Raw genomic sequence first — 5,715 nt, forward strand, 5'->3', positions numbered from 1 at the left:
TGAGATACTCTTGGCTCTACTAGAAAGAATAGTTTGTTAGGTAGCTCGGTGGTGTTCAAATGGTGGTACCTGAAGCTTTCTGCATGGGAAGCCTGACTCGGTGACTATAACTATGTCTGCACTTAGCCTGTAGTGGCTGGCTGGCATCCAGGGTATGTGCTTTCTGTGGAAAAAAAAAAGCAGACTAAAGTTTGTACAGGCACAGAGTATAATGACTGCCTGTCACTGGCTGTATTTGGCCTCCTCGCAGTCTTGTGAAAATATAACTCATGCTTAAATTACCTGGAGTGAATGAAAGCTCAAGGACTGGATCAGAGAAAAGAGACCATCTCAGGATTCATCATCTCGGAAATATTTACAAAAAGATTATATCATCTTGGTCTCATTTCGGCCTTTCACTCACAATGCTGCTGTAGAGTTTCAGCAAATAACTTCTACTTGGAATTTCACAATATTTTGTCAAGGCTCGAGTAAATTCATTACATAACATTGTAACACTGTAAGGCATAGAATATACAAAACACACATCCATTCACACAACACAAGAGTACCAGCTAATTCAAGCTCATTTTAAGAAACATGATTAAAATAGAAAAGGTACAATAAAAATACAATAATACAATATAAGTACAGTGGATATCAAAAGTCCCTGTTAAAATGGCAGGGTTTTGTGATGAAAAAAAAATAATAAACCAAGATGAATCATGACAGAAGTTTTACCACGCTGAATGTGAAATTACAACGTACAAATTAAGTGAAAAACAATCAGAAACATTTTAGGGAAAAATACGAAAAATAAAAAAGTTACAGTAATCAGGTTGCATAATTGTGCACATGCTTTTATAATTGGAGATGTGGATGTGTTCAGAATGAACCAATCACATTCAATCTCATGTTCAAAAGTAATTCTCATACAGCTGTCATCAATGAAATTAGTCTGATTAACCGCAAATAAAGATCAGCTGTCTCTTCTTCGCGTCTTCTTGGTTTCATCTGACTGCTGAAGCAATGGTCCGCCAAGAGCGTACAAAGCCTATATATGGTCTCACCGTCGAAAGGAATCAATCAGGAGAGGAGTATTAAATAATTTCCAAAACATTAGATGTACCATGGAACACCATGAAGGCCATCATCAAGTGGAGAAAATGGAGCACCAGTGGAGAAAATGGAGCACCAATGGAGAAAATGGAGCACCAATGGAGAAAATGGAGCACTTTGCCAAGAACAGGACGTCCCTCTGAAATTTATAAAGCAGGGGTGTGGAAGTGGTAAAAAAAAAAAACAATATGAGTAGTGTAAACAATACAAAATATAGCACTGTGTGAAAGTAAGATGTAAAGTTACTAAGTGACAATAGAAGTATAATGGATATGTAAAGAGACTCAGTGACACTAGGAATAGAGGAATGAACGGGGCTAGAGGCTAGCTTTAGGAGCCTGGAAGTGTGCAGCTGCCTGCACTGTTGGCACAAGGCACGAGTGAAACTTCATCTTCTTATTCCTCATGTTGAGCAGTGGAACACTGAGATTTTTTTCTCCTGTGTGCCCTTCACCCCCTCGTGATCCTTAACCTGTTGACACTAATGGTGATGAAAAACAGGCTCATGCAAAACAAAATGAAAATGATCTTCTACAGTTATTAAAGTCCATCCAAAGATGGCGCCAGCTTTCCAAGTCACACCAGAAACCAGTTTTACATTTTACACCTCATCCTGTTGTGCACTAGATGCAATAAGAACAATAATGTACATGTTAAAATGCATGTTCTTTAAAAAAAAATTAGACTTGTTCTAGACATGTATTTATTGTGAGTTATGAAGCAGTTATGAAGAAAACAGAAAACATGTGCCACTGGTAGCTAAAATAACATCCTTCATGCCAGAATCATTAGTTAGTGCACTGGAATAATGAATTAATCTTTGTATAAGATTAGCACAATAATGTTTTACACATATGACAACAAGTAACCGCGTGTGGAATAATGTAAATAATATGTGATCACGTGATAAATAACACAAAGGGCCTAAAAACGTGTTTCATTATTAAAATGTGAAATTTGATAGAAAGGATAGAACCTTAAGGGTGCTTGACTTGATCAATGTCAACTGTTATTGTCTTTACTTTTTCTCTTTTTTAACTCTTTTTTTTTTTTAAACCAAATTTGTTAATTGTTAATAGCCTACTTTGACTTTTCAAACATCACAGAGCAGCTGAACACTCTTGGAGGAGAGCATTAACTGTGTCCTCATCTGTGCACATGAGCAGTTACCACTATTGGCTAGTGTCGCTCTGATTGACAGCGGGGAGAGAAACATCACCCTACCCACATACAGAGCTTTGTCAATTATGTGCTCTTTGACTTCTGGCCACACATGACTGTGGCATCCTTGCGATTTGAGCTCATGACCTCCTGCTGAGGGTAAACGCTTTAATGTTGAACCATTTGGGACCCCATGAGTCTATATTTTGATTTGTTTTGGCTTTGTGATTGTTGTGTCATTCTCACTGTCACTTAGATGTGTAAACTCTTGGATTGTGTAGTTTACTAACAGCTAATTACATATCTTGACTTACTTATCTTGTAAGATAATTAACATGAAAAACAGTAGCTGGAGAAATTAAGGTGCAGTGTTCACTTTGTCCAGGGCACTGTTTTATTTTTCAGAGTTATGTAGCAGGTTTAGTCAGAAAAGCAAAAGATGGAGCATAACGAAACCTCAAAATGACAATGGGAAGAAGAGAAATGAGCAGGGAGCTACATTTCCATCAGCTACATTTGAAATGTATAACATGATAGCTAACAGTGACAAAGCATTGCACACAGCTGACGTATTTCTGGCACTACTGGAACCACATACTTATGTAAGCTTTTGGACTCAAAAGGCCTTTTTTCTTACTATTGTTGTTCTAAGACATGAGACTGGCAGGCGTCTGGAGGCAGTATTTTGCCCCAAACCAATTAAAACATTATAACATTGGCACGCTTACCAAGTGTTTATCACAAACACATGAACATTTTGAAATGTTCATGCATTTTTTTTTTCTTTTTGAGGGGGCTTGGGGGGAATTATGATGGAGTAAGACAGCAGAAACAATCAAGCTTTCAGCAAGCAACAGCTGCCTCCATAAGGAACCACATGCTCTTTATGACTGGCTCACTTACCTTGAAAATGCACACACACACACACACACACACACATATCCTTGTGCAAATGGACAATCAGCAAAGGAGGTGTTGGACTGTTTGGGAAGTGAAGAGAATTGTGTGGTAGCCTATACAGTATGCATTTGTGTGTGTGCACCTGTTGTAAGTATGGAAGTGTGTGTTTATTTTCATTTTGTCAGAGAATGAAGGGTTCAGAAAAGGTGAAACGGAAAAGGTGTGTGCATGCTGTTCATTTAGGCAAAAAAAAAGTTCAAGGTTTTTTTAGGCAGTGAAAAAATGCTTCAAGGTCTGACACCACAGAAGTTTTACTGTTTTCCTCACCCCTGTGTTCTTTGGGAGTAAAGGAGCAGCAGATGGGAGCGAGGAGTTGCAGGTCACCATGACACCAGAACTTCGTCAGTTCTCACATTCAGTGTAACTGCCTTCTTCTCATCATCTATCTTTCTCTTTCTTTCTCATGCTCAGCCGCCTCACGCAGTTCTCACTCTTTGAGATGATGATGATGAGTTGCTGCATTGAAAGCCAGACTTTCCCCCCTCAGTTTCTGGGTGATGGGTGCAGGTTTATCGCAGGGATAATGTGACATGGCTGGCATGCTGTAATTGACTTGTGCCACACACGCACACACACACACACACACACACACACACACACACTGAAAAGTATTACCTTCAACCAAAGCTCAAGATGTTTATCTTGTACTGGAGCTTTTGAATTAGCTCTAGAGAAATGGATGCTGCTCTCTCTTCTTTGGCTTGATTTAGAGCTTTCTATAGTTGTGCTATTCATGTCCCAACAGGTCAAACATCAGGAAGTGCCCTGGCCTGTAACTGAGTAACTGTTTTTTTTTTTTTTTTTTTTTTGTGTGTGTGTGTGTGTGTGTGTGTGTGTGTGTGTGTGTGTGTGTGTGTAATTTATTTATTTATTTATTTATTTATTTGAAAATATTGCATATAAATTTTGGATTTACAAACGTGCCTCTAACTCGAGGGCTCTCATTGCCATTAGAACTGTTTTTTTTTTGTTTGTTTTTTTTTTACACTACATTACTGTTTTTACACTACATTATACTACAGGACCTTCTTACATTTTTTACAGGAGGAAATTTCAATTTTTTTTTTATAAAAAAAAAGATACAATTTAATTATATTATACTTTATTATATTATATTATACAAGTAACACAAAGTAATGATTTCATCCTGGTGAACAAGAGAAACTCAAATTTGATCCTATTTAGAACTAAGGCTGAAGACCAAAACCTGCAGTCTGAGGGTAGCAGCTCTGAAGCTGTATAAAGTGGGTTTCTAAGAACCAGAGATTATTTTCATTGCTTTTCTTATAGATTTATAAGCATTTATATCTTATATAGAGATATAGATTTTTGATGTATATGGTCTACAATTTGCTGGCAGTAGTTACCCACAAAAGTAATACAATTGGCTTAAAAAAAGACCTCCTAATTATAGCACTGTATAACATTTTATGCACATTGTGGTGGACATTAACAAACGTTAAATAGATAGATAGACTGCATGCCAGACCTTCTCACCTGTCAGTGCCTCAGCTCTCTAATGATCTTGTGGTTGAATGGGCAAATCCCCACAGCCACATTCCAAAATCTAGTGGCAAGCCTTCCCAGAAGGGTGGAGGTTCTTATAACAGCAAAGGGGGACTAAATCTGGATGTTCAAAAAGCACATATGGGTGTCTACAATATGTAGGGCCATATAGTATAGATAGATGTAGATAGACAGATTATTATTATTATTATTATTATTACATTGGTCTTCTTCAATCTTGTGATATATTAGTTAGCTAGTTAGTTAGTTAGTGACAGAATCATCCTCAGATGATAATTAAACATGATGAGAACTTTTTCAAGAATCAATCGGAAATTAATTCTCCACACAGGAAGTACAAAAAACTATGAGCCATTAGTTTTTTCCTTTGATGTTCAACTTTTAATTTCTCCTGAACTGTCTCACTTGTACTAAATGCTTTAGGGCTAACAGAGTTTTCCTCTTTATTGTATAACATGGTGCTAAATATAGATCAATAGAGGACAAATCCTAATTTAAGGCTTTTCAACTTCAAAATCTGAGAGAACACAGGCTGAATGCTTTCCTCACTCACTTTGAATGGGGCCAGTAATTAGGAGGCAAACCACACAGGAAAGAACACACAGGCAGTAAGAGAATAAATTCTGGCGATGAGTGAGTGGGATGCTAATTATGGCTCCGAACTCATTAATGCTGTTCCACTCCCACACACCAATCAAAGACTAAGGAAAAGATGGTCGTTTGTCACTGTCATCTCAAAAACATTCTGGAAGTAGCCTGACACGCAACAGTCTGGTTTACGGATGAGGATGATGATGATGAAGGATATGAGTAAAATGTGATGACGACAGCAGGGTTGTTGTTTTTGTCTCTGATTGCAAACTTTTAGTTGTTTTGATGCTATTTTATTATTGACTTTTGAAGAAATGGAACATGTCCACTTACACATCCAAATGATGAGCTTGTACTGCTCCATACACCAGTAGCAGC

The sequence above is a fragment of the Pangasianodon hypophthalmus genome, chromosome 21 (assembly GCF_027358585.1).
Source record: "Pangasianodon hypophthalmus isolate fPanHyp1 chromosome 21, fPanHyp1.pri, whole genome shotgun sequence".
NCBI classification, from domain to species: Eukaryota; Metazoa; Chordata; class Actinopteri; order Siluriformes; family Pangasiidae; genus Pangasianodon; species Pangasianodon hypophthalmus.